At 39.1% G+C, this 20,042-nt stretch overlaps 1 protein-coding gene across 2 annotated transcripts in view; it reads right to left on the bottom strand.

The window, feature by feature from the left end:
- GREB1L (GREB1 like retinoic acid receptor coactivator) overlaps positions 1 to 20,042 on the bottom strand; it is a 153,921-nt gene that overhangs the window by 69,579 nt on the left and 64,300 nt on the right. For both annotated transcript variants that reach the window (XM_079982606.1, XM_079982605.1), the window contains exon 3: positions 10,459 to 10,558. The gene's annotated coding sequence lies outside the window, so the exon portion shown is untranslated. The remainder of the gene's footprint in view (positions 1 to 10,458; positions 10,559 to 20,042) is intronic.

The following is a 20,042-nucleotide window of genomic DNA, read 5'->3' as shown; positions in this document are numbered from 1 at the left end:
GTTTAATTCTCCATCCTCACTTATGTGCCCAAGTAGGAGGTGCTCTTGCCTCCCTCCTTATGAAGTAGAAAGAAATGCAAAAGAGAAAGAAATGAGCGGAGGAAGGTGAAGATGTCAAATAAGCCAGGAACCATGAAGCACGTCCCTAGGATAGATTGTCAGACAACTCCCAGTGCAGAGCCAATTTCTAGTGCCAATATCTTAACCCAGAGATCTGTATTTTTTGAAGTTCCTCCCCATTAATATTACCTGATCGACTTTGAAAATATGCATTAAGGGTAGGCTCAATGTCATGCAAAGTGAGCTAAATCAGGTCTAAGCACAGAAGCCAGCAAAATTGTGCTTGCAGGGTTCTTACTGTTTTGAAGCAGAGGCAATCAGTGAATTAGAATGAAATACATAGATAGTGGCCTAAAACTGATTCCTGCACTGCTCTAATTATCATCTAAACTTAGGAAAATTGGTGTTAAGGCATTGGCTTGCTAGTAATTCTGGATATGATCATGATAATTTAGTTTATTTTAACAGAAGTGCTACAAGCACCTGCTTAACTTGAAAATTTTAAAATAACTTAGTTTAGGCTGGCTTTTCTGCCCAAATTGCCATTATTAAACATTCAGCAACTTTGGAACAGGAATGCTTCTGCTGTTTTTCAAAGATCTAATTGGAATGCAAACTGTTAATGTTTTGGCTACAACTGTATCAGGTTGATAAGAAAAAACTAAATTTAAACCCAAGGATTTTTTTTTAACTATACATATCATACTTTCATGGTACTAAGGAAACAACATGAATTATGGATTTCGATGTGTATACAGTATATACACACATAAAGGATTTATGTAACAATTTATGCAGTAACTTGTACCTTTAGCCTTCCACTAATGAAGGCTTCGCCTTTACAAAACAACTTGCTTTGCATTTCTAAATAGCCAACTTTGAAGATAGGATCTACTGCACCTCCTGTGATAATTAATAGGTAAAGCCTAGTAAGTCTTCACAATGTTACTAGAGATGACAGCATACTGAAAATAATTTATTAGTATCTGATTCATCTACTGAAATATACTATACGTATTCCAGCAAAATACTGTAACTGTAAACCTCAGGCAGGTTTTTTCCCCAAGTGCTCTGCCAGACTGCCATGGCAAGACCCATTTGTTTTAATCAGACACAGGATTATTAGATAACATGGGTGGGTCATTTTTTCACTCCCAGCAAATTTACAGTAGGTTGGTTACAAATTTACAGTAGGTTGGTTACAGTAGGTTGGTTGGTCTTCAATATAACAGAAAGTACAGTTTTTATCATGGACAACAATAATCTTGTATCCAGCTTAATGCAACTGTGATCAGAATTTACGAGGATTTTCTATGCCTTGTGAAAACCAACAAACCTTACAGATCCACCTGCCTGGCACCTACACCTGAAGAATTAGTTCTTCCCCAGCTTCCCAGATCCTAAATCCTCGATATGATTCCCACATGCTTCTCCCACACCATTTAAGCTCTAACTTGAGGCTCAATCCTTCCATTTGGCAAACTGAGGCCCAAGCTTCAGGCTGTGTGAGTGTCTGGAATGCCCTGTTCTGAGGGAAAAACACACACACACACACACACACACACACACACACACACACACACAGGGTCCTCACCATCAACACAGCAACATAATGGCCACATTCACAGAAAACACTGAAAGCTCTATGATGCTACTTTAAACAGTACAGTGGTACCTTGGGTTACATACGCTTCAGGTTACATATGCTTCAGGTTACACACTCCACTAAGCCATAAATAGTGCTTCAGGTTAAGAACTTTGCTCCAGGATAAGAACAGAAATCGGGCTTCGGCAGTGCGGTGGCAGCAGGAGGCCCCATTAGCTAAAGTGGTGCTTTAGGTTAAGAACAGTTTCAGGTTAAGTACGGACCTCCGGAACGAATTAAGTACTTAACCCGAGGTACCACTGTATTGGCTTCCCCCAAAGAATTCTGGGAGCTGTAGTTTGTTAAGGGTCTGAGAGTTGTTAGGAGGCCCCTATTCCCTTCACAAAGCTACAATTTTTAAGAGTTCCCCGTCATGAAGGATTGATTGTTAAAATATTACGGGAAGGGTAGCTCTGGAAGGGGAATAGGGGTCTCCCAACAACTCTCAGCACCCTGAAACTACTATTCACATAATTCTTTGGGGAAAGCTTTCACTGTTAAAGTGGTATCACTATGCTTTAAAAGTACAGTATGAATGTGGACAGTGCAAGCTGGGTTCTGCCTGCTTTTAAAGCAGCAGCAAAGGAAACAACAAGCTAAAATGTAAGCCAAGGAAGAAAAAGAGGAGTGCCGCAACTGCTACCACCACAGCAGTAATTCTGAGGAGGGGAAACAGAGTTCGGGGCAATAAAAAGCAGTGGGGGTGGCAGCAGATTGGACAGCAGATCAGGGGGTGCAATGTATTGCAGTCATCCTGAATGTATGCAACTGAGCTTGCATCACACAGAGATCCACAACCTTTCAGAAACCCCAGTCAACCCTACTTTGCAGAGAGTATGAAAACTTTACCAATAAAAACAAAAGAACCATTTTACTGACTCACATCATAGGTCCTGCTAGCCCAGATATCCATCTCCAGCATTATCCAGACAGAAGGCTCTGGGGAATTCTCTAGCAGGCCATAATCATATTAGTCTTGCTTGTTCTCATGAGCTGATACTCAGAGGGATAGCGACTCTCAACATAAATGTTCAATTTTTTTTAGATTACATGCTGATAACTCAATAACGCTCTCCACCATGCTTCTGTCTAACCACTTTATAAAAAAAAAACCTGTAATGTGCCAGTTTCTGGTAACAAATTTTGAAAATTACTTTTTCGATTTAATGATTTAGAAGATTTACAAACTGCATTTAAGAGCAACTGTCCTCATGGAGTAAGTTTTAACACAGTATTAATATATATACTTTAAAAAATTAGACACATTAAAATACCATCCTACAGTACAAGAAAAATAAATGATAAAATGAGCCATAGTAAAAGACCTAATCAAACCGGCATAATATAATTTTAAAACAGCTAACACTTAAAAGGGCTTACTCTTGATAGTTCCACAACCTTCAGAAGAGTGGGGAATAGGAGCCAAGAGAGGGCATTCTCTGTGACAGTCCCTAAGTTGTAGAACTCCCTCCCCAGATGTCTGGCATCTGCACTGCACAGCTTTCACCATATGCTGAAGTCCTTACGCTGGGCCTTTGTTTTAGGACAGTGGTGTCCAAACCTTTTTCAAAAAGGGCCAGATTTGATGAAGTGAACATGCGTGAGGGCCAACCATTTTGCCTGATGTTCTTTGAACCATTAAAATTAAATGCAAGTTAAATGCAAATTAAATTAAATGCAAATTAAATTAAGATGGGGGGGAAATCCAGGAAGCTGAAATATGTCAGGAACATTGTAAAGTACATTACATATTAGTGGTAATAAAGGTTGTCTGTCAACCTTTAAGTTCAAAAAATATGAACAGGAACATAACACCAAGTTGGCACAAACCTCTTGATGAGGGTAGTAAACAAACCAGCAAAAAAAGGTTAAAGGAAGTGTTTGTGTGTATATGTTTGTCTCCCCCTTTTTCTTCCCTCTCTCCACTGCTGGGGGAAAGACAGTATATATGTGTCTGTATGTGCATGTTATAGTTTGCAACACACTGTATTAAGCTCAGTTTGGGTACCCCTGTCCTAAACACATTAGGAGCCAATTATGCAGAAGGTTCATTGACCTGAAATCTGCTTTGCTACAATACACTGTGAATGTGGGCTCAACTCGCATCTACAACCATGGATAAAAGGCAGTTCTTCTTTTAATTAAAAAGCTTTATACTGAAACTTCACTTCATGTTTGTTGTGGCATAGATGGGTGCATGGCCACCCCAGTTAGTGCTTCTCAGGGCACAAGGCTCTATACTGGCACAGAGCCTTTTTAATTTGCATACTAATGATCTAGTGCCAGCTCTTGTAGTAGTTGCTCCTCCTAAAATTGCATCTAAACATGCTCATCATGCAGTCTTGCTCTCAAGGACGTGGCTTGGCCTGAAAAGGCTATTGCAAGACACTTGAACTTCTTGCATTAGCAAACAGTGTTTCAACAACTATGATAAAACTAAAAAAATGAACTCCTCCAAAAGGAATTTGGTTTATAAATAGGTTTTTAAATAAAACGAGATCAAGCAAATTAAAATTGTTAAAAGCCACAGGTTTTAGTTCCACAGGCTCCAGGATGTCGTAAATATGTTTTAGTTTGCGGAGAGGAATGTCGTGCTATGCCGGGCTACTCTGGAGTCACCCCTTGCCCACCTCCCTCCATCCGTGGCTGTTCACCATGGGCCTGGGCTGCTCCCACTGCTGTCTGGGGAGCACAGCACACTGAGCAAGGAGCAAGCAAGCACTGGCCTGGTGGCCATTCAGCGAGGGGGCAGGGCTCAGTGCAGCCTGGCCTGGAGACTAAAGGGCGGCCTGCCCTCAGGAATCTACCCTTGAGAGTACAAGGAAGGCAGACCAAGCCCTCTGCCCAGCCTGCATGGAGCCTCTGTGGTCGCTGACCTCTGCTGGGGTCGTAGCCATGGCAGGAAGGCCAGGCCAGGCTCTGGGTCCAAAGACGCCCAGTGGCAGGCAGGCAAGGGCCGAGATGGGGGCCGCCAGGACACGCCTGTGTGGCGATGGGAGCAGCCTCCTGACAGGCTGTTCTGCCACCTCCACCAGGGCAGAGCAGGGGTCCCTGGGGGAGCGAGCACCTGCATAGGGGTGCTTGGTTGCGCCCCCTCAGAATTTTTGCCCAGGGCCATGGCTCCCCTGCCCTCCACGCTACACCACTTAGTAGATGAGAAACTTACTTCACAAAGAGAATAAAGCAGACAATTCAATGGCTATTCCCTAAGACCAGGAATGGGATGCTTCAGGCCTTCAGACGTTGGGCCATGTTGGCCAGAGTTTATGGAAGTTATAGTCCAACAACATCTGGAGGAGGAGTTTTTTGGATTTGATATCCCGCCTTTCACTCCCCTTCAGGAGTCTCAAAGCGGTTAACATTCTCCTTTCCCTTCCTCCCCCACAACAAACACTCTGTGAGGTGAGTGGGGCTGAGAGACTTCAAAGAAGTGTGACTAGCCCAAGGTCACCCAACAGCTGCATGTGGAGGAGCGGAGACGCGAACCCAGTTCTCCAGATTACAAGACTACTGCTCTTAACCACTACACCACACTGGCTCTCTGGAGAGAGCCACATGTTCCCCCATCCTTGCTCTAGATGATGGGAAATGATTATTTTCCTTAGACTCACACATACCCTTGCACTATACAAAACTGTAGCCAATTTATTATAATAAACTGATCATGTAACTGCACGTGCATAGTGATTAATTACCCCATAGGCTGCTCTATCAATTATGTAACTATTTTTGCAAACATATCCTCCTTACATGTACAAACATGTAGCACTCATAACCTAGTTTTCCATTAGCCTAGAATGAAGTCTAGAATGAGATCGTCCTTCTACAACATTTGATAATTATTTGTTGCACAGAAATTTTAAAGTCGTGGAAGTCATGCTTAATTTAATTCATGTAATCTACTTCTTATTTACCTCAGTTATGGAAAACTCTTAGTTATTCACAGAAATCGCAGGCAAATCAGTGCTGCTCTATCATCAACATAGGGATTTCTGGCTTACATGCTGTAGCCGTTTTGTAATGTAGTAAAGACGGGCGCAGGTGGCACTGAGGTCTAAACAACAGAGCCTAGGGCTTGCCAAACAGAAGGTCAGTGGTTCGAATCCCCACAACGGGGTGAGCTTCCATTGTTCGGTCCCTGCTCCTGCCAACCTAGCAGTTCAAAGGCATGTTCAAAAGCAAAGTGCAAGTAGATAAATAGGAACCGTTCCAGGGGGAAGGTAAACGGTGTTTCCGTGTGCTGCTCTGGTTTGCCGGAAGCGGCTTAGTCATGCTGGCCACATGACCCAGAAGCTGTATGCCGGCTCCCTCAGCCAATAAAGCGGGATGAGTGCCGCAACCCCAGAGTCGTCCATGACTGGTCCTAACGGCCAGGGGTCCCTTTACCTTTAAAGACTGACCATTTGCATCGAGCAGTGCCTTACTCTTGCATGTCAAATAATGAAGTCAACTTACCATACTTTAACTTACTAATTGAGCTTATTGGGGCTTTACCACAAATGCCCTAGTAAACAGAGGGCTAGGAAAAGTCCTAGGCCCATTTCAAAATGAATTTTCACTGGGGGGTAGGGGAACTCAAAAGGACATTTTAAAATCATGCAAAAAAAGAAGAAGGCATTTTTAATCTTCAATTAAAAATAATGAAACACATATTTATACAGGATTGCAGCCTGAATTGGTTAAAGGTGCTAACAAGGGACCTCATAAATTTCCAGGCGTATGAGAAAAGTTTATCCCATTCTCCTAGGCTTGACAAGATCAGAGGAGCCGTAGGGGTTTCCCAGTTTCTCTCCATGTGCTCAAGTAGAACAAAGGAAAGAATGGAACAACTCTATATCTTAGGTTAAAGGGAGACACGAAACAGAGGAAGGATGTTCCCTCTTATTTATCTTATTCAAATATTTATAGGCTGTCTTTCACATAAAATAATAAGTGGTTTGCAACATAACATCAATATAAGTGACAAAAGATTACTAAAAATATATGAATAACAAAAATACCATGGCTAGCCAAAATTCCTAATAGAGGCAGCACTAAAAATCAGTGTTCCAGAGTTCCATTGTCAAAACTTCTTTAGATAACCATGTTTTGTAACGAAATGTATGTATCTCTTAATTTTCTCTCATCTGCCTCCAGCACCAAAATAAAACCCACCAGAAACTGCTGGTTTTAAAACCACCACTCTCTTATTTTCTAAATGTTAATATTTTCCAATGCAACTGAGCACTTGTGCAAAACAACAAGCAAGGCACAGGACTTATTTGGCTGCTATAGGTGGTGAACATGTCAGGCAAATAGTTTGATTCCAGATAAAGCTATCGTTCTCATTGATGAGCACATTTCGACATTTTGGGGCAAATGTCAATAACTTAACTCCCTTGCCTTCCTCTTGGTCTTAGCACTCTTCGCTTATATACTGTACATACAAAAGCTTAGTTGTAAATTGAAGAAAAAATGGCTATTTGGTGGTCCAAACGCAGCACTCTGAGGAAAAGAGCATTTTCCTTTTAGAAATGCAAGCTCTTCCTTTCAACATCTTCTCAATGAGCACAATCTAGCCATAGCCAGTTCCATTCATTTCAACTGAGAGAAGCAAGCATATTCTCAACTCTCCCATTGAACTCAATTGAGTTTAAAGTGCTTAATTAATCTGGACTACAGAGTGTCTCAAGTCGTTATGAGGAGGGAAAAACCAACTTGAAAGTAAAACTTTAGGAAGTGAAAGTGAATGTCCTTCAATTCTGTAATCATGCTTTCCATTCCTACATCGACTGCACTACCACAGCTGCAAACATTTGGGAAGGATTATCCTTTAATTTAGACAAAAGCAAGCATTCCTTAGGTAAATCAGCACTTCTTCCTTTCCACCATCAGACCCATAAAACCTTTTCACGACACAGATTTCAAGAGAACCCTTTAAGGTTTTAGGATGTCTCCCCTTTTACTAAGTAACAAAATACACCCCATGGTGTCTCATTGACCCCACTCAGCTGTCCTTTGACCTCTTCAATTGTTGTAACCTAACTTCAGGGGCCACAGAACTTGCCTCCCATATCCAAAAAGGCTAATGTTGCTTCCTCCTAGCACCTGGTGAAACAAAATGCAGGGAGCCTTTCTCCCCACCCCCACCCCACACTACAGCTACTATGCTCCAGATGTTCGCTTCTAAAATCTTTCTGAGAGTTGGCTTGCTGTCTGTGTGGTAACCAAGAAGCAACAATTAAGACCTGGACTATGGCAATGACCCTCTTGTTCATTTGGGCCTGAATACTCTGTTGGGCCTCCTGCCCCTAAGGATACAACAGGTCATAAAACAGGAATAGATCTTTGGCCTCTTGGAAATACTAGGATACTTAAGTACAACAAGAGACAATAGGAGTCCAATGTTCCATATAAACGAAATCAAGCCTCTTCAACTGACCCGTAGCAAGGAAGAGGTCAGTGGATTCCTCTTTATTTTCCTTCCACATATTAAAATATCAATCACATACTTTCCCTTCTGCTTCTTTTACCCAGCTCCCCATATCTTTACATATTTTATATTTCTGAGAGAGCAGAACATAAATCTTGTTTTCATTAAACATTGGGCTAAAAGAACCCACAGTTTATGGATTATAGCATGAATTTCTAGATAGAAGGAACAAGCGGTGATCTCTATCACAGAATCTCCCATCCTCTTAATACACTAAAAAAAGCCTACCAATGTAGCGTTTGCAATTGAAAGAATATATCTGATTTCAATTTGCAAAAATGCACAGTTACAGTTTACAAATACCATGCCAACTGTTTTTAATTCTTTTCTTGTAGTGTAACAGACTAGACATAAGTAAACAAAATGGAACTTAAACTAGACAGGAGAGCAGTGCTTCTAGTCAGAAAGCTTGCTGACTCAGGCTCAGCCCATTCTGGGTGCAGTTGCACTCACCTTGAAGAAGCAGGTTAGTTCAGGACATCTCTCAGATAAAGCTATAGTGTTGGATGCTAAGGGAGTGGTAGTGTTTTTGTCCTGCTTCAGCTGATGTGCCAACTATGCCCATTACTGGGGAAGGCAGACCCAGCCGTGGTCTTACAAGACTTGGTTGCAGCAAGATTGGATTACCGGAATGTGTTTTACATAGGGTTGCCTCTGAAAACTGTAGGTGGTACAAAAGATGGTGGCTGAACTGTTGAGGGAGACTATCTTTTCGGAGCAAATCAAGTGCACTGGCTGTCAGTTTGTTCCCAGGCCTGGTTCAAAGGACTGGAACATATATCTTATTTTATTCCTGTAAATCAATTTGGGGCACCTCTGGATGCATGAAGAGATCTATAAATACAATGGGTTGTACAACTAAGTTTTACTCAGAGTAGGTGCACTGAAATTAATCAACCTAAGTTAGTCATGTTTATTAATTTCAACGAGACTACTCTGAGTAGGACTAGAATTGGACAAAATCTAATCTTCCCTAAACTCAGCTTGACACTTTTAAACAAATACCTTTGGACTTGTATAGAAGAACAGGCCTGTATGTTCCTGCCCAGATTCTGAGAGCATCAGGAAATGCCCTCTTAGCTGCCCAGCTCCCATCTGAAGCATAGGGGGGCATTCTCAAGGGCAGCACTCAAATTGTAGAACTCGATTTTACTCTAATACTCCCTCATTTATGGCACCTCTCTCCGCTGAAAACATTTTGAGTTTGGCAGGACTTTTTTTGAATGCTAGTTCTCCATTTTGTTACTATTTTCTTAGTTTGCTTCTGTAATGATGGTTTGGGGTTTTTTTATATATGTATGTGTGGTAATAGTTCCCCTTTTGCACTAGGAAGGCAGCATATAAATGTTTATACAAAATAACTGAACCAATATTAAGATAAAGACTAATAATATACAGTGGTACCTCTAGTTGTGGACTTAATCCATTTCGGGGTGCCATTCACACTCCGAAAAGTCCACAACTAGAGCGCCGCTTCTGCACGTAGCATGCAGATGGCGTCTGCGCATGTGCGGGCGACGAACCCGGAAGTAAACATTTCCGGGGTTGCCGTGTTCATAAGCTGAAAGTCCGTAGCAAGAGCAGAACACAACACAAGGTATGACTGTATATTGTGTGATATCCAACATTACTCATACGCAGAATACTCACCAGAGACCCACTGAAATCAATGGCCTTAGGTCCTTAAATCCATTCATTTGTGTGGGTCAGCTTTATAACTAACAATGGATACGAACTGTATCTTGCTTAGTATTGGTATTACACATGATTTAAAATATACAAAGCCCATGTTTACTGTCTTTTGTCTAGTAGTTTTGAAATATAAAATGAAAGTTTTGTGTGCAAGACAAAAAAAACACCTTTTAGTTTGACATTTCAGCAAAAATATTTATGCTTTTTTTTAAAAAACCCCCAGCATATTCAAAGTTTAAAGACATTTATTGCAACAAATAAGTAACTTGATTCAATGACTAATGGTTTTTACCAGAGTGTAAAGTAACTAGGAATGATACAAGGTTCCACAAGGTCTGATGTTTATGCTCATGTTACAATAACATCACAGAGGCACACACTAACCTAAGAGGTATGAATTCGTGTGCAAATTAAAACTTTGAAATTGATAATGTAATTGAATGCTTCTGAGGAAAATGTCTATGTTAGAAGGCTGAGGAAAAATACATCTTTGTACTTCTCTCGCTGCTATTGAAGACGATGAAGTCACCAATGATAAATGCATACAGTAATTATACAAGCTGCATTCTGAATGTGAAAATAACACTACCTTTTTGTATTCCTTTCAACCTTTTCTAAATGTATTCATGATGGACAATTGTTCAAAGGTATTCTGCCACTTGATCCAGATTGGCGAAAGTTTTAAAGATCTGTAAAATAAAAAAAAAATAGTTTAAAATAATTGAAAATGGCAGAGAACCAATAATATTATTTGTAGCAACAAACAAGCCTGAAAACAAAATTCTCATATGGCAAACCCACTTAGTAGTTGCTCCATTTTTTGCTATAGATCTAATTATAGTATAGATCAAACACATTTCTGAGAAACAGCAAAACTCCAGAAACTGCTGCTATAATAAAATATTGCAATCTCTCATGTTTGAAAACTACTGAAAACACTGAAAAACCAAATATCAAATAAACCACTTCATATAGTAACACAATGGATCATCAAGCAGTCTCCAGGCAGTTTGTATTTCAATTGAATACAATATGGATACTCCCTTGTGTCAATTTGGCCTAACACAAGGGTGAGTGGTTCTAAATCAAAAGTTAAGAAATATGAAATGTCTGTTTTCTTTTGGAATCAAATAAAAAGTTTTCATTCTCCAGATTTGCTATAGTGAAGACATTTGCTTAAAACGTTTTCTAACACTGATGAGCAGGAGAACAGTTTTAATATTTGAGGAGTTACTTTGCTTTCTAATACACATTTGAAATTATAATTCCATTTGCTACAGCAAAATCTGTTACTTGAAATAAAACCACCTAATTTTACTCATAGAACTAAAGTTCTGTGCCACTAGCAGAGATGCCTGGGTTAAGGTGCATATTATATGCATATTAGGATGATTAAGAGCAGAGTGACATTTTATAAATATTTTAACTTTAGTATGCTCAAAAGATTTGTCAGGCAACATTTCCCCTTCATAAAAATACCCAAATTTTGGGAGCATAGGCCCAGATTTGGCACCCTCTGTCCACCAGTGCAAGGGCTGTTGCACTAGCATAAGGGCAAAAATTAAGGTTGCACAATATCAAATACAGCACCACAGTTGTAGTACCAGAAGCTTGTTGAGCAACAGAAAGGACTGGAACTACAGCAACAATCTGTTATGGAACCAGAGCAAGAATCATAGACGTGGCTTCCTGAGGCTTCTCTAGGGCAACTAGTATGCTGCTAAGTGACCTTAGTGTGACATCCATTTTCTCCCATAGTTTTACAGAAAGAATATTGTTATTTGTGATAAAAAGGCAACCACTAATTTAAACAATGTCAAAAAACCCAACATTCAAGACCTGTATACAGCTGTCATACTGATGCCACTGTTGTACTGTTTTCACATGCCATGAGTAGAAACTCTGTGTAAGAGAAGCTTTTCATTTAAGAGAGAATACTAGAACCTGGAAATCAAATGCTGAATACCAGTGACAAGTTCTAAGAAGTGTGCCACAGAGTGAAACTTGCTTTGGAAAAGCCAGTGTGGTGTAGGGGTTAAAGTGTCAAGACCTGGGAGACCAGAGTTCAAATCCCCACTCAGCTATGAAGCTCATTGGGTGACCTTCAACCAGTCACTCTTTCTCTGTCTAATCAACCCCACAGTGTTATTGAGAGAATGAAATGGAAAGGAGGTAAGTCAATGCTACTCCTTGTGCTTCTTGGAGAAAAGGTTGGATGAAAACTCAGTAATGAAAGAAAAAAAATAGAAGTCCATCACTAATCTGCATTCATAGACTGCTGACACAAGCGTAAGCATACTTGCATTAAAATGATTCCGATTAAATCCTTGGGAGTGGGATATCACATAACCATCTATCATGTGGTAACATAGAAACTCCCTGCGTGGATGGTTTTAACCACATGGAGAACCAATTGTCTGTAGAAATCAGCTACACTCTTGCAAAGCTTTGCCAAGATTTCTGAGTGGTTGCAGAAGTGTGGGAAAACCCAGCTTAAAAGTGTGGCCAGACTACATGGTTCAAGCCATTAAACAATCCATTTTTTAAGTCACCATCACCATGTGGTCATGTAATTTCCGCCTCCTTTCCATGAAGCATGGCATATTGGGAACATTATTATTATTATTATTAAAATTTGCATACTGCCCTTCATCCAAAGATCACAGGGTGTTTCACAACATAAAAATACAAAATGAGAATACAAAATACATAATAAAACAAACACCAACCAATAACACCCTCCCACAAACCCTATTTATTATCTAATCGAGCAACGTACAGCTGTCTCCAAGAGTCCAAACACATTTCCTTTTGTCTTTCAAAGTAGTTGCTGACAATGGAACATGACCTTGAGATGCAGTTCCATTAATTATATCTTATTGGGTAGGTTTTCTATAATTATTATTTTTGGGTGGACTGTGTCCTATAAGCAGAACAACTTGATTTTCAAGCAGCACACAATTTAAAAATCATGCCAATAGTATAGTGCTGAGGAACTGGAAGCAGAATACTGTAAAAACAGAGACTTTAACTGCTTTCCACAGCTTCCCAAAAAGTATGGTGCTAAGAATAATTTAAGACTCTAGCTTCCCAGTAGAGTAGGAGACAGGTCTGCCACTATCACACAAAAGAGCCTGGGATCAAGTCAGTCACACTAAACTCTTTATTTGCCCCATTTCCCATTTGCAGCGCTCTCTCTCTCTCTTGCTCTCTCTTTCTCTAAGGTGCACCAACTTTCCACACTGCCAGTTTTTAAAACTACTGCAAACGTGAGACGGACATCGAAGTCAAGCTACATGGTTTTTGACCAAACTGCAGAACCCTGCAAAGACTTTACTTATTATTATTTACTATTTTTGAAGTCCACAATACAGTTCCTTCAGGGCAGAAATCACTATTTTTGGGGCCACGTGCTGAACATTTCACCTGCTAGTAATGACATCTTTGTATTTTCTTCTAATTACACTCAAAGCTAAGACCTTTGGCCCTGGGCCACAGACCTCTATTCAAGCTGCACACATTCTCTTAAGCACCCTGATCCTTTGTTGTCATTCTCAGTCTTTCATCTATTATTTACATCCATTGAGAAGGGAGCTACTCTACCATTTGTGAAGCTTTAAAGCTTCTAATCATCTTAATTTCTTTGCCTTTTCTACCCCTGCTTCCCCCACCCCACAACACAGCAAGCAATTTGACAGAGTCGTTTATTCAAGCCAACAGTTTTGACACCTCTGAAAGCTTGTCAAAAGTAGAAGAGCACTCTCATCTGTATGTCTGCTCTTATGAGACAGCTAAAGCATCAGCAGTTAAAAAAGTAAATAAAATCATTTTCATTCCGTAAGACATATCAAACACAATTAAGCTTCACTAAGAAATCATGGAGCTAGCTTTTGAATTGAAACAACGGGGAGTAATTCCAAATGTTTACAATTTAAATGCTTTCTTTCTTCTGAAAGCACGAGTGCTAATGATATAATCAGGCAAAACTTCCTATTAAACTAAGCAACTAACAAAACCCGATCGCTTTTTTCATGAGGAAGAAAATCAGGCAACAACAGTTTGAACCACGAAGTAGAGCTGTCTGGGCTCTTTCTTTCCTTCTTTTTTTTTTTGGAAAGGGCTTGAAGAGTATGGCCTAATGCATATCACCCATGCACAAAACACAACATTAAAAAATACCATGCTGTTTCAGTGCTGCAGAATAAAGAGGCTATTTTCCTATACAGAGAGACAATCACCGTTCTGACTCTCCTGCTGATGGCAAAATACAAATAAAAAAGCTGATGAGATGTTTTTTACCATGATTTTGATGACCAGCTCTGATTCTTACACCTACTAAAAAGTCTTGATGACAACATATGATCCATCTTGGTGCTTTCTTTTGGTACTGCCTTCCTTCCTAACTGTGCTTCCTTGTTGCCTGCCTGCTCTGAAAGCCTCCAGCCCCTTTGTCTTTTCTTATTTTCACCATTTGCTTCAACTAGCAGTCCACTTGAGACTCATCCATCTTATACATCCTCAAGTGACAGATGCTCTTAGAAATGACCATACTGCTGCATGAACAAAAGATAACATCACCTCTAGGAACTCAAGGGAGAAATACAACAGCAACCTTAACACTGCGTTCTTCTGAGGGTTGCCACATCGTAAACCTCTCAGATGTGAAACAAGAAAAGCAGTTACAGAGAAAACAATTTAGTAATAATTTGAATAACACTTTCGAACTTTGCATTTTTTAAAAAAATAATATTTATTAACAAACTTTGCATTTTTCCATACACTTATGTTGTGCAGTTTATAAGCTAAAGGCTGAGACCCATGCAATTCATCCACTCTGTGAATTGCACTTTAAAACAGAGGACAACCTCAGTAGGAACCCAAATACACATTTTCAGGTAATCACTTTGTTTCAATGCAAGAAGTAATGGAGAATGATGTGTATTTACTAATATGCACACAAAGTATGGAGATTAATAGTAAAAAAACCAAACTTTAAAATAAAATTTATTTTTATTTAAGAGCTAGAACTGTTAAATACATTTGCAGTATGGTTCAGCTGACATTTTAGAGCAGATTTGTTTGTTTTTGTTTGTTTGTTTGTTTGAAATTAAAGGGACAACAGCAGACCCAGAACATAATCATACCATGTACATTCACTCTAGTCTTTAAACGTTTACTCATAAGTGCAATTAGTCATTACACAATGTGTAGCTTGGGATGCAAAAAAGAAAGATAAAAGAAAGAAAAGGATGCTGTGAATAGCTATAAATCACTTCTCTAACAAAGGAAGGTCATATTAAGATCTCCCAGCAACAAACTAATGAGACGCCACATATGAAAACAGTCATTCCTTTCTACTAAGAGAAAACTATGGACTGAAAGTACTCATTTCTTTCTAGGGAAAGGGTAAATTTTATTTCCTCCCAATCAAATTATAAGTGCAGAACAACCTTTGCTAGATAACAGGGTTACTTACTCCTCAAAACAACAAAGGGGAAAAAATCAATATTGATTATAATGAGGAAACAAGGGGAAAACAGTATTGTTGAAAGGAATGGATCAATTGGTCCAACATTTTTAATGAATTATACATTTGTGTGATTCCAACATACCATTTGGCACCATATGCATTAGTTAAGTCCCTAATGAGTTACAAACAGAAAGCAAAGTAAGAGCCCTAAACACATGGTCAAATATTAGCCTTCTTCAGACATAAAGCTAAACCATAGGCTTGTTAACTCTTCCTCCCCTGCCAGTGCTCCTATGAGGGAGTTTGGAAGTCTCCCCCACCCCAACATAGATTAGCTGCACGTAGTTTATCATGACATCCAGAGCTCAACAAAATGCAGTGTGTTCAAGTAAGCAAATTTCAAAGTATTAGTTATAAAGCTGTCTTGTCTCAACAAACTATAGTTAAGATTAACTAGTTTAGGGTCCAGATGATATGATAAACTGTGGTTAATCTAAAAGAGAAACAGAAACTTCCAGTCTCCTCCTTGCATCCTGAAGAGGGAAGGGTGGCTTGCATGAATCTGAGGCACACTTGATGCTAATTTTTATTACATCTCAATGCAGCCACTAAATTTAAAGATTTCTTTCATTCCAAGCCTTATAAAGAACAGGTATAACAGCAAATGTTTTGGGGATCAAAAACATCTGCAACTTAAGGGAACTGCAAAGTAAAGTAGGAGTGGAGGGTATTTTGAAAACTGTAATTTTTAAATGAATTTTTATTAAACTTTCCAAAAGAGAGAGAAAATAATATCAGCCAAAAAAAAAAAAAACAAACAAAAAAAACAAACAAAAAAAAAAGGAAGCATGTATCAGTAACATATGCTAACATATACAACTACATTAATGGAGTCATTGAACACTGAACACTAAGGAATTGGACCAACCAGGTAAGGACTAAATAAGCAAAGAAAGACATGCAAGACATGATCTCCATATTCCATCTTTTAGCCTGGCAGCACCTACACTTTGCAATTCCCTGCCTATTGATATCAGGAAGGGGCCCCTGCTTCAATCAAGGCTTCAAGCAATACTAGGGAGTTAAATATCACTAAGTATTTTGAGCGAGTTCCCCTCCCCTTATATATGCACCAACAGAGGAATTAGCAAATTATGTCCAATTATGTGCTATATAGACCTTTGTAGGCCTGCTTCCCATGCAGAGATAGCATGACATCCTTCAAAAGCAGAGGTAGAAGAACTTGTTCCATTAAAATAAACAAGGCAGCCTTTGGTTGACAGAGTGCAAATATCCAAACATTTTAGATTAATCCAGAGAAATTGTAGAAACTAAGTAGTCACTGGCCAGTTACTGACATGTTCAGATTAGACTGCCATGCAGAGCAAGTTTACTCAGAAGTAAGTATGAGGTTCAATGAGATTTTCTCCCTAGTAAATGTGATTAGGTTGAAGCTGAAGTTTGCCAGTAATTATATGGGTAAGTAGAGAGACTGGTTCAGCTTCCTTCTGAAAGTAATCACAGCAGATTAGCACTTCTTGGTCTAAAAAGTCCACCTTTTATGTATTATCATGATCCAACATAGGTAGAAAACTTTAGGGTTGTTTCATGACAACAGAGGCATAGTAAACACTCAGTATCAGTAGCAAGAGACCCAGGCTAAATTAAGTTTCTCCAGGCAAGTGAGAAGCCTTTAAATTAACTTTCCCAGGCAACAAATATTTAATTAGACACTCTTTGAAACAGGAGAGGTTCTGAAACAGAACCCCCCCCCCAAAAAAAAACTTTGACCAGCTATGGTGGTTTAATATTTTAAAAAAGATTTAAAACCGTACACTGTACAACATAATCCTATGCACATTTGCATGGAAGTAGCTTCCCCTATGTGCCCTATTAGTGTGCACAGAATTCTTCAAAACATAAATTATGTTATTTGCATTTTAGTCAGCAGTTATGTCATAAACTACCATTGCTTTCCAGTTAAGTCATACACTACTATCTCTGCAGGCGGGGGGGGGGGGAGAAGAAATTTGATTCAGTTCACATTTCACACTGTTTGAAAGAATATTTGAACTGAAACACAGCCAGTCTTGGAAATTCACATTTCTCTGAACTTTGCAATGCAGCTTTCCAGCCATGTAATGTGTACAAAAAGCAACGTCCAGGGTGAAGTGTGCATACAAATGTGTATGTTAGTGAAAACAACATACATTAACTTATCGCTTTAAAAAATGCATATTAGTCAAAACTGCATATAAAATGTGCAGATTTTTGCACATGTTTATGGATAAATTTGTACTAAAATGTTGATGGATTTTCATGATGATTTTTTAAAAAAACAAATAAATTCCACCTTGTTGCAAAATTTAAGACTGAAAAATGAGCAACTTCGAGAACTGAAAAGGGACAGATTTGTTCATTCCTCCTGGGGGACTTTGGTGTGCACATGATGCTCTATGGAAAGCTGAGACCAAACTCATTTCTTTATTCTACAGGAACCTTTTATTCAAAAAAGAAGTTGCTAGAACTGGAACATGACCTTGAAACGACAACTTCCATTAACCGATGTCTTATTCGGTGGGGGTTTTTTTAAAAAAACCACACACACCCAACAACAGCCCATTAAATTAACTACTTTTAAACACAATAGGATCAATATGAATGCAGAAAAAGTACACCCCATGGCAAGTTCTTATTGCATGGTTGATCAAAAACAAAATAAAAACACCCTGTAGCTTTCCAGATCACAGTCAGTGCCAAAAAGTCCACCCAGGAAAAAAATCCATCAAAATGAAACTCTGAAAGGGCTTTCCCTTCACCAACCTATTTGCACTTCAAAAACTCCTTAAGTCCCTTCAGCTAAACCCCAGGGTTTAAAACATTGCAAAAATACAAGAGGGTTTGGTGTCATTTATCTTCCTTTTGGCCTCTGGTCAGAGCTGTAAAGTCTGCCAACTTTGGAAAAGAGAAAAAAAGAGAGAGAGAGAGAACAACAGTCTTTGTATATAACCCATTTTGTTTCAAAGAAAAGTTCCAGACTAGAGTCTTGCACAATTTGTCTCTTTAAATCAATCTACAATTAAGAGCTATTTGTAAACCAGAATGTTCCTAATTAAGCACTGGAAACCCATGGAATTAAAATTGTGTAACATTTGTATACGTGAGAACAGATTCTTTCCATGTCATACATATTATGTTGTTCTTGTTTAGTCATTTAGTCGTGTCCGACTCTTCGTGACCCCCAGTGCTTTTGGGGTATGCATACCCCTAAACATTTTGTGAATCTAAGTTTGGCCTCATTGAGGGGCAGTATTTCAATATGAGTAGGAAAATGAGAGTACCCCTAAACATTTCTTTAAGAAAAAAAGCACTGATTATACCCTAGAATGAATCTGATTTTTAGTACATACAAAGTCACTTAAACTAACAACATGCCCTATACTAGGCAATGCACAGAATGCATTTCAAATTTTTGCTAAGATGCACATACAATTTCAAGGGAAATGGAAATTTTATGCACCGCAGGCATCTTCTTAAACAGCTGTCAGGGCACAACAACTCTATTTATATGTTTTACCCATATTATCAGATACCTCCTGTAACTGCATTCTTTAGAGTGGTTTTCAAAGCAAAGCACTGTGGTTTGACCAAAATCTAGCTCTAGTGATTAATGATGATGCCCAGTAAATACAGTGAATATCAAAGTTACATTCTTTCCAATTTGAGAATTAAAACAAGCAACAGCAAACCTTAACGTTTATTTTCACTGAAGCCACCACTTTGCTGTAATTACCCCCCAACTCTTGAACCACCTTAACCTGGAAGTAAGACCCACTGATTTCAATAAAATTTGCTTTCAAGTAAACACAGTTTGAATCAGTTTTGCATTAGACAAAAGTAATTCCCAGTGTGTTCAGTGGTCTTACTCCTTAGTACACAGGATTGCAGCTTCAGTATGTGATCCAAAGATCACAAGAGTCAAATTCAAAGTTTGCCACTGCTAAAAACACCAAACTGGCATCAATAAAAAGAGTAAAATGATTCATTTTATCAATTTTGCTGTAAAAGTGCTTTGAATGGCTGATTATTCTCAAGATTATTTTCAAACTGGATTGCTACATTCGCCTTCTTTTAAAAAGACCACATTTCACAACCAATGTCCCTTATTTCAGCAAGCCACAGCCTGACAAGGGTCCTAATTTTTGAAAGGGAAAAAATCCTATTGATTGCGAATGTGCAGTGTAATTACATATAAAACAAGATTGTCAAAACAATGACAAATCTCTATACAGGAAAAGTGCCCCAACTTGTAGGAACAATAGCTCAGAGTCAGAACTACATAAACTTTGGTGCTATGGAAATTTCCTCAATTTTAGAGGGATGCCTTTTGGCTAATAAATTCTAAAGAGTTGAGAATCAAACACAATGAGAAGGAACACACAACGTTTAAGTTCATGTTTTTCAAAATGAAGGTGGCAAAGAAAAGAAAACACACAAAAAGCTATCCTGCAGATTCACCAGCGACCAGGGTGGCAGGCCCTGGTCTAATTCCCTAATAAAAGCTCATGACAACCTGCAGAGCCCAGGAGCGCAAATCACATTAGTGGGAGATACCAGATGACCAAAGAAAAGCACTGGGGGCCTGGTAAAACTAGTAAACAAAAGGCAACATTCCAGATAAATACCATTGCTAGAATTAGCAT

The sequence above is a fragment of the Podarcis cretensis genome, assembly GCF_951804945.1.
Source record: "Podarcis cretensis genome assembly, chromosome: 7".
Taxonomy (NCBI): Eukaryota; Metazoa; Chordata; class Lepidosauria; order Squamata; family Lacertidae; genus Podarcis; species Podarcis cretensis.
This window is presented reverse-complemented; position numbering and strand designations above follow the sequence as displayed.